Raw genomic sequence first — 10,754 nt, forward strand, 5'->3', positions numbered from 1 at the left:
TGAAATATTTCAAGCAACCCAGATTGCTTTCCTTCTTACATAAACAAAAAGCTTAATGTGAATTTGAGCCATAGTAAGAGCCATAGAATCTCAAAGGAGGAAAGTGACATGGACTGGTCTTAATCACAGCCAGGCTAAACTCATGGTCAGGGCTGGGGAAGGGCAAGAGAGCGTACATTCAAAAGGGACATCTTGAATGGTAAAAAGATTGTAGTAGATCCATTGAAGGAGTTGAGAATATTTAACCTTAAATAAGATAAGACTGGGATTTGAGGAGGAGGAGGATACTGGTTTTTAATTATTTTAACAACAGATTTAGGATAATGAATTGTTGTTATATTACTAGAAGAGATCTCAGAGATCATCTAGTCCAACCTTCTTGTTTTACAGAAGCAAAAACAAATTCTCAAAGCTATAAAGGACTTACCCAGGTTCACACAGTAGCATATAATGAGTTTTGAACTGATACCCACAGACTCACATTCTAATGTCTTTCATTGGAATTGTTCTATTGGACTACGTAGAATTCTAAAAATTAAGGGAAAATGACTCAATGGAGGAAAAAATACTTCCCAACAAGAATTATTGAAATGTAGAATGAGCTGCATTTGGTAAGTAGTAAAGTTCTTCAAGAGGAATATTGAAGATTGTCAGGAATATCATGCAAGGAATTTCAGTATAGATACAAGTTGAACAAATTGATTCTGAGGACTCTGAATTCTGGTATTCAGGAAAGTTTATTTAGCAGTACCTTTTACCCCAGCAATAGTATTACCAGGTCTGTATCTCAAAGATATTAAAGAAAAAAGAAAAGGACCCATAAGTACAATAATATTGTAGCAAGTTATTTTTATAGTGGCAAAGAATTGAAAATTGGAAGGATGCCCATCAACTGGGGAATGGCTGAACAAATTGTGGCATATAATTGTGATGAAATACTTTTGTACTATAGCAAGACAGCTTCAGAAAAACTTGGGAAGACTTATATGAACTGAGGTTGACTGAAGTGAGCAGAACCAGGAGAACTTTGTAAACAGTAACAGCAATATTCATAATGATCAACCATGAATGATTCAGTTATTCTGAATAGTACAGTTATCCAAGACAATTCCAAAGGATTTAGGGTTTGTTTTTTTTTTAAATCACTATCCATATCCAGAGAAAGAATTGATGGAATATGAATACATATCAAAGCATACTTTTTTTTTTACTTTCCGTATTTTTTTTATCTTTTATTTTTTGGTTTGTATTTTCTTTCACAATATGGCTAATGTGGAAATATGTTTTGCATAACTATATAGAGGTTTGGGGTAGAAGTTTAGGGTGATAAAACCCCAAGAATGCCAACATAGAGTTGCCTGGAATGAATCCACACTCTCAAGTTGTTTTTCAGTCAAGAGGCAGTTTATTGTAATGCCAAAAGTAATGGGCAAAGTTTGTTTGGGGAACTTGCAACTTAATGGGGATGAATCTGAAGTTTATATAGAAGAGGGACAGGAAAAGGAATAATTAGGTAATCTAAGGGGTCCAGGTATCGTGGGAGCAGGTGTCAGTGATCCATGGAAAGGAAAGTGTAGGGAGTTTTGCAGATAACTTTGCAGAGATAGCAGACATGGAGGAATAAAAGACAGTTTTGTTTTGTTTTTTTGTTTAGTTGCCAGAGGAATGGACCTTGGGGATCTGGTTGGGAGAGAGTCCTTGGGGCAGCCAGGGACAAAAGTCCTTGGGCCAGGCACCCCTGTGTCTGTTCCAATAAGAGAATGTGTTCTGCAGCAAGGGAAAGTTTTCTCACAGGGCAGGGGCCTACTGAGAAATTGATTTTAGAGTAGGGGCCCAAGCATCTCATCAACTCCACATGTATAATTGATATCAAATTGCTTGTTTTATCAATGTGGGGGAAGGGACAGAAAGAATTTAGAACTCAAAAATTTTAGAAAATGAAGACTAAAAATTGTTTTTACATGTTACTAGAAATAATAAAATATTAAAAAGTCCATGCTTGAACCCAAAGAAGGGTTGAAAAAATGCAATATGCCCCCTTCAGTCCAGAGATGGAGAATTATGGGTACAAAATGCTACATATACTACTAATTTTACTGAATTACTTTTTAAAAACTTTTTTCTTAATAAATCCATGTTATAAGAAAAGAATCTCTGGGCAAGGGAAGGTGATTGAAATATGTTCAGAAATAGAGGACAATAAATTAGTAAAATATAATAAACAATACTCCCATGCAAAGCTGTCGGTACATGGCCACTCGTAGTCTGCCCTTTCTTAGGAGTCCTTTGGGAACTGTTTTGTCTTTTCTCTTAACTCTTGGCAGTCCTGTAAAATAATAATTGTGGCACTAAAAAGTAAACTCCATGAAGGTAGGGACCATGAGATATCAGTGCCTTAAATACAATGGGCACTGAATAAATAATTGCTGAATTATTATTGTATATTGGGAACTGTAAACTAGGAAGACCTTTACTAAGTCTGAATCAAGGAAGTGAGTGGATAGAGCAGTGAGGTTCTGTCCAGTTTAAAATGTTCTTTAGATCCAGTTGGTATCAGTCTTACTAACCTCACTAAATAGAACAAAAGCAGTTGTTGTTGTTTTTTTAATTCCTGGGATCTGTGCTATAAGAGTTTCTTTTCAATTACCTTATTTTCTTTAGTCACTAGCAAAGTCCTTTGTGGGAAACCCAATTTTTCTGTCTTGTTATTAGTCCAATAGAAGAGACACATGAGAACTACCTACCACCAGACTGTCCCCTGCTGTGGGCCTGTCTAGCTGTAAAGAAGGGCTACTTAGTCTAGGAAGCTATGCTGGACATAAGGAATTAAAAGTAAAACTAGTGATAAAATTCCTGGGATCTATGTGTTATCTATTTTTTGCTATGAGCTTCTCTTCATATGCTTTATTTTCATTAGTCACTAGCAACGTCCTTTGTGGCAAACCCAACTTTTTGTCTGGTTATTAGTCCAGTAGAAGAAACAGGTCAGTTGGGTCTTAGGAACAAGAAGCCTACAGCTCTTCCAATTAGTGCCAGATAGAGGATAGAGGGCACACCCTCTCTCTTACCCTGAGGTTGCCTATAGATGGGGGGAGGAAATGAAAGAGCCCAGTGTCCTGTGGTGGTGTTGTGGTAGCTTGTCATATTACAGAGATGGAGCTGTATGTGTTGGAAAGACAGAGAAATAGAGCTAGATAGGACTCTTCATAGCACAGCAGTGCAGTACTGGGAGTCTGGGGCTGCTAAGCATCTTTGTTTATGTTTCAGTGTCCCTGGAGGACTCTTGTACATCTGATTGTATTGTGAGCTACAGAAGGTGATGGATAGAGAAAATACTAAAAGATTCAGGAAATAGAATGCTTCTGCTAATATTTTAATTAAGTCATTTCTGTGGGTTTTTGGGATTTGCAAAGTGCTTTCCTCAAAGTATATTCGTTTATAGTTGTAAAAACTGGAGCTAGAAAAGTTTAGAAAAAAAGGGCTTAGCAATTGGTCATGATTAACAACGCAAAAGAAATTGCTATTAGGTTATTACTATTAGGAATTGAAATTAGTTATTGCTACTGGATTCTGAGGACAGATTAAAGCATGTTTTTTCTTGATTTATTTTTCTTGACTTTTTTTATCCTAAAGTGGCTAATGTGCTTTATAAATTTTAAAGGCCTATATAAATGCTAGCTATTATTATTTAGGTCATATTTCCATAGCACTTCATGAAGAGTTCAAGTCTCATCAATATTATTATATCAATTTTATAAGTGATGAATCTGTAGCTAACAGAGATTAAGTAACTTGGCCCTGGTCTCACACCTGCATGTATGAACCCATGTGTTCACTATTGTCCTCATTCCACTACAGAGTACCTCATTCCACTACAGAGTACTGGTCGCCGAGGTCAACAACAGCTGTGTCCTTGATTACACCTAGGCCCGGTCCTCTTCTCTGGCTTATGCCAGAATTCACTACACACAAAGAGGAAATTGAATAGGGTATCAGCACCAAACAGAAGTGAACACTGAAAGAGGTTATGAAAGTCTTTGGACTGATAGCCAGGAAGATACACGAGAACAAAGGAAAACAACTCCAGATGAGACTGGATCAGGCTCGGCTTCATCCTACCGGGGTCTGTTTCATCATGACAGCTGTCAGAGGGATTTTCCAAAAGTGCAAGTCTGACCATGTCAGCCCACACACACACACACACACACACACACACACACACACACACACACACACACACACACTCAACTCCAGTGGTTCCTTATCAACTCCAGGATCAAATAGAAAATACACTGTTTGGCATTTTAAGCCCTTCATAACCACCTATCCTCTTCCAGTCTTCTTACACCTGTATACTTCCCGAGGAAAAAATTAAAATTGATCCTGTATCCTTTTTAATTGATCCTAGTTATAATTGATTTTGTCTAGTAACTGCTTTTGTCCTGTAACTATTTAAATCATGGTTCTTTGTCTCTAAGCTTAGTTCAGGAATTCAGCTAGTCTGTAATAGGCTAAGTTTGAAAATCTAGCTCTCCTGCTAATCACTGTTGTATTCTTGCTTCAAGGAATTAGCTGACCTTGGCCAATGTGTGTGAACACAAGGGAATTAGGTCTAATATCTTTACACCACCAAGCTATCCTTCGAGAATGTCTGATTCTCTGTCCCAAAAACCTGGACAGCTCTCTTGCACCTGGACTCAAACAATGAGCACCTCTTAGTCTCAGGAGAGGAGGGAGTCATTACTAGCACTTCATTACCAAACTTCCAACCAGTTATATTATTCCCTCAGCTCTGTAAGGAATCACGTAGCCCTCAGCCCCATGATGTCACCTAACCTGTTCTGTTCTTTGTTCTGTACTCCCCAACACCTACAAAAGAGGACCTATCCTATTATCTCAGGGTCGTTGGCCAGAGACAGTCATTGACTTCTTTATTGGAAGGAAATATGTTCCTTTTAATGTTATCTTGCCTGGAGAAATGTGCCTCATTTTAACTTTTTGTTAAATTTCACACATGATACCACCTACTCTTTCTTCCAGTAACATTGGCCTTCTTGCTGTTCCTTGGGCAAAGTATACCATTTCCTAACTATAGGAAGCTCCCCTGGCCATCCCCCATTCATGGAGTACTTACTCTTTCTCCTCACTGTCACCTCTTGCCTTCTCTGGCTTCCTTCAAGTTCCACCTAAAATCCCATCTTCTATAGGAAGCCTCTCCCAATCTTCCTTAATCCTAGTGCTTTCCCTCTGCCAGTTATCTCCAATTTACCCTGCTTCTATCTTGTTTGTACATGGTGGTTCGCATGTTGTCCCCTATTAGACTGTAAGTTCCTTGTGGGGTGACACTCTCTTTTGCATTTCTTTATATCCCTAGCTCTTAGCACAGGGCCTGTCATATAGTAGAATCATAATAAATTTTTATTGGTTGACTAGATTCCAGTACTATACCTTTAAGTTACACTTTGGCTGTCTCAAAGTCCTCTTTCAACTCCAAGCCCCACCTCCAAACTATCTTGCCTCCAAGTGACTTTATCTCTGTTAGAGTTGCTATATTTAGCAGTGTTCCTCTGGAGTGGGTAAATATAGAATGGTCTATGGCAAGTCAGGGTCTAAGGGGTTTTTTTTTAATGATAAGTTGGTGATGATTATACAGGATTCGCCAAAGCTGTTGCTGGAAGGTTGATAGCCAAGGTAGCTTAAACTGCTACTTCTATGGATCTTTTTCTTTACCAATAAAAAAGGAAAGAATGAGCCTTCCTAGTTAGAGCTCTCCTGATTCCCTTCCTGAACATAGAGAAAGGGAAGAGGAGAGTTGTTGAGTTTTTATTTTTTTAAACTTCTAGGTTGTAGCTCAGACATGTCTGACTCTTCATGAGCAAAGATACTGGAGTGATTTTCCATTTCCTTCTCCAACTCATTTTTCAAATGAGGAACTAAGGCAAATTGTGTATTATTGTGTATATATACACTTGTATTATATATTTATATGTGTATATATTTATGTGCATATGCATATGTCTATGTGTATACATGTATGTATGCATATATGCATGAATATGTATGTATGTATATGCACACATATATAAAATAAGGTTTAATTTCTTAGACAAGAAGGAGTGAACTGAAAAGCCTGGATTACAAAGAGTAGTAAGGGCTTGTGCCCATAGTTAAGTTTAATGACCACATAGCCCTTTGTCTCAGAGTTCAGCCCATTCTAGGACATTAGGACTAAAGGTCCCACCAAGTCCCACATGAACACATCTCCAATGTCCCCCACCAGGGACTGAGTTTTATCAAACTCTCCCCCAAAAAGAATCCTGCTCTTGCCCAAAGATAATATTTAACCCAACCCCCAGAGAGTATCCTTGCTTTTGGGCCTTCATCACCATGGGCTTCTCAGTCAGCAACGCCTGACTCCAACTCCCAGCTGGCACAGAAGTGCATTGGAGCAGCAGTCTCAGGCACCTGTCACCTACTCCAAAGGTGTACACCCCAAACCTTCTCTTAAACAGGAGGATCTCACTATAATTTGACTCAATGGCATAGGAGAAAAAGTTACAGCTTTTTGTAAGGTCAGAGTATACTTTCAGGCACACAGTGAAAACTTTTAGGGACTTCTCCAGATATGGTGTCAGGGTCACATAGGAATCTTGGGAATACAAAGGTTTTCCCACTCAGCTCTGTGGGAAATATAGAAAAATTGAAGAGGAGAGTCAAGCTCTAGATAATTCATAAATAGGTTTCCTTAGTTACACATTAAATCAATAATCCAACACATTTCCCACATCCCATATGGAGCATTCCTCTGACTTATCTTTACAAAGCCTCCTCTTCCATAACAAACCTCAGACACAGTTATAGACAGCTCCTACCTGTTTGAGAAAGCGTATCTCTCAAGATTCAAGCTCATGAGCTGATCCAGCCATTCTGGAGAACAATTTGGAACTATGCCCAAAGGGCTATAAAAATGTCCATACCCTTTGACCCAGCAATATCCCTTTTGGGACTCTATCCCAAAGAGATCATGGAAATGGGAAAGGGTCCCACATGTACAAAAATATTTACAGCAGCTCTCTTTGTGGTGACCAAGAACTGGAAATCAAAGGGATACCCATCAATTGGGGAATGGCTAAACAAGTTGTGGTATGTGAGTGTAATGGAATACTATTGTGCTATGAGGAACAATGAACAGGAAGAATTCAGAGAAACCTGGAAAGACTTATATGAACTGATGCTGAATGAAAGGAGCAGAACCAGGAGAACTTGTACATAGCAACAACCACAGTGTGCAAGGAATTTTTCTGGTAGACTTAGCACTTCATTGAAATGCATGAACTTAAAGAATTTCCAATGGACTCTTGAGGCAAAACACCTTCCACATCCAGAGAAAGAACTATGGAACTGGATCACAGACAGAAACAGACCACTTTTTTGTATTATGCTATGTTTTGTTTGGTTTTATGGTTTCCCCCATTAATTTTAATTCTTCTATGGAGCATGCATTTAATAGAAATGTACATGCAGAACCTATATAAGATTGTACACCATCTCAGGGAGGGAGTGGAGAGGGAATAAGAAGGAGGGAGTGGAAAAAAATCTAAGATATATGGAAGTGATTTTCGAACACTGATGACAAATAAAATAATTAAAACTAAAAAAAAAAAGATTCATGCTGACCAGGAAGTACAATGGCAGCTTCTTCATGTTCATTCTCCACCTCTGCTCAATCAGGCCTTGGGGATGTATCCATGGAGGGAACAGTTGTACTGAAATCTCTAGGACTGGTTCTCTGAGCTCTTCTACACAAAGATCTACTTGTTGAAGGTTTTTATCCATGCCAGTTAGGATGTCACCAATAATGTGTAAATGATTTTCCAAAACTGCCTGTTGGATTAATGTAGTAGCATTAAAGGATACAGGATTGTTTCTAATCCAGGAAGTTAATGTTATTTATTAGAGAGATGGTTGGAGTTTCAACCTTTAGTAGCAATAAATAGAAGAGTGAAGAATATAAAAACTTTTAGAAAAGGTATGAGAACATGCCAGGACATGAGGAATAGGCAGAAAATTCAGGCTTCTAAAGAACCTATAGAAGGTTATCCAAGCAGGTAGCTAGTGTACCTGCTCCAGTCTCTAAGGTGCTGCAATATCAAAGATACCAGAAGAGTTGTCTTATGAGTTTGGTAAGCAGAAGCTGTGCATAGTTGCCCTGTCATGAGCACCAGTTTTATTCCCACCCTGAACTACTCCTGGCATCGGATAAATGCATACCAAACTAGAGTCTGTGAACTGGCATCATAGGTTGGCCCATTATCCTGTGGGTGCAGAATCATAGTATAATGGAATGTCAGAGTTGGAAGGACCTTAGTACGTACTGAATCCAATCCAATATTCACTAATGAATCCCTGCTACAAAATATCTCACAAGTAGTTATCCAGCCTTTACCAAAATTCCTTTAGGAAAGAGAAAGGAAGCCCATTACGCTTTTATATAGCTCAGACTGTTAGGATTTTTCCCCTGAAGCTATGCTTAAATTTCCTTCTTTGTAACTCCAAATTTCTTTATTTACTTCTCTAAGAAGAACCTGGGAGTCATCCTTCCATTCTGCTTCAACTGTCTTCTCTCTTCTCCTTTTATTTTCTGATATGATTTGATTTCTCTAGTGGTAAATGTAATCATTGGTCATTGGACAAGAATCTCACATGTAGAGGCTCAATAGTTGAATTGATGTTTATAAACAACCTAACAACTGTGTAATCCTTAGCATACTCTACCCCATTGTACACCACTAAGACACCATTATATCAGAAGGTGAAGAGGGTGACACACAGGACAAAGAACCATTTTATATTTTTCTTTATTTCACAGGTTTCCATGGTCAAAGAATTCATCACCAAACAGCTGGCTTGCTATTGATGATCCTCTCAAATTTAAGTATTCTGGTCCTCAGAAAGGGAATGAAGTCTATTGCTGGGGCTGCACTCAAAGGCTTTGAAATTTGCCAGACCCAGGCATAGTTTGCATTTCACTGAAATTGCCCTTTGGCAATAAGCTCAACAAATTTGAACTCCCTCATATGGATCAGCTCTCTAAACACTTCAAGATGATTACTATGTCTCCTCTAAATCTTCTCTTCTTTATTCTAAACAAACCCTTTTCCTTAGAGTGATTCTCATATTACATGAACTGTAGAACTTCACCATTCTAGTTAGCCTCATTTGTCTGCTTTGCAGCTGACTGATTTCCTTCCTAAAGTTTGGTTCTCAGAACTGAACACAATACTTTATGTGTGGTCTGATCAAAGATAGAGTACATATCACTTTCTTATTTCAGGAAGCTAAAAAACTATAATAGAGCCCAAATCATATTACTTTTATGGTTGCTATTTCATATTATTGACTTGTATTGAGCTTGCCATCATCTATAATTATAAGGCCCCTTGCATACAAGCTGCTACCTAATCCTGCCTCTCACCTCTTTTGCTTGTGAAATATTTTTTTTAACTCACATGGAAGATTTTATATTTAGCCCTGTTAAATTGAATTTTGTAGCTTTAGTTCAGCACTCAAGGCTGTCCTGAGTCCCGATTCTATCATGCAGTATACTATCCTCCCACTGTTATATCTTCTTTTAATTTAATGAGTGTACTATCTATGTCCTGATCCAAGTCATTGATAAAATATCAAACAATACAGGGCCAAGGACAGTTCCCTTGGGCACTACAAAGCAGACCTCCTGCCAAGTTGATAGTGATTGTTCTTGAGTTCAGTTATAAAAATCATCCTGTATCCATCTAAAAGTACCATATTCTAGTCTACATCTCTCCATCTTCAGAAGAAGAATAGCATGAGATGATTTGTCAAATACTTTGCTAAAATATGAGTAAACTGTATCTACAGCAAACCTGCACAATTTGGTAGTACCAAAATAAAAAGAGACTAAACTTCTTCAGAATGCAGATGAGTTTTCAGCAGCTCTCTTTGCAAGTAAAGGTATAATTAATTAATAAACTATTTTCCCAATAAACCATATTTAAAAAAGGGAAATTTCAATTAATATTAACTAATTACACTTATTACTTAAGATTTTTATTTATCATGAAATCACATTAATGACAAAAGAAATTACCATTGCTAAGAGGTACAAGTTTTAAAACATTTTTCAGGTTTTCTTACTGTTTACATTTAGTTCATGGGGCATATTACACTACTTGTCAGTAATCATTTTATTATACTCCAGAATCATGTTTGAAATCAATTTCTTTAGAAATCTGCTAACTAACCTTAGTAGCCACCCCATTTTCTAAGTTTACTTTCTTGAAAAATCATTCTTCCCCACTGAGATTTTTCAACAATTTGGATGTTTTGATTTGTTTTTCATTGGTGTTCAATTTGCTTAAGTCAGGATGGTTTGATTTGAAGTGGCAACAAAGATTGGATTCCTTTGGAATGGCTATTACTTCTCAGCAAACGAGGCACAATATTTTATCTTTCACATAAGTATCTATTTGTTCATTCTGGATTAAACACTCTATGCTCTGATTCAATTTTCCATTTCTTTTTATCACCCAGTTTACAAAGTCACCCCAAAAACTTTAATGTTAGAACCAAAAAATCTCCACGGAAACTGCTCACATACAAAGAAATACTGAACTGAGTGTCTGACTTTGGAGAGAGTGCCAGACACTCATGTAACTTGGAGGGCGCCCACTCATCGAGGGAGGGGAAGGAGCCTTCATATTGGTGACACTCAT

At 37.8% G+C, this 10,754-nt stretch overlaps 1 pseudogene; it reads right to left on the minus strand.

Moving 5' to 3' along the window:
* Nucleotides 1-6,094: 6,094 nt before the first annotated feature.
* On the minus strand, nt 6,095-10,754 carry LOC140523120 (C-reactive protein-like; annotated as a pseudogene).

This window comes from Notamacropus eugenii, chromosome 2, assembly GCF_028372415.1.
Source record: "Notamacropus eugenii isolate mMacEug1 chromosome 2, mMacEug1.pri_v2, whole genome shotgun sequence".
NCBI lineage: Eukaryota > Metazoa > Chordata > Mammalia > Diprotodontia > Macropodidae > Notamacropus > Notamacropus eugenii.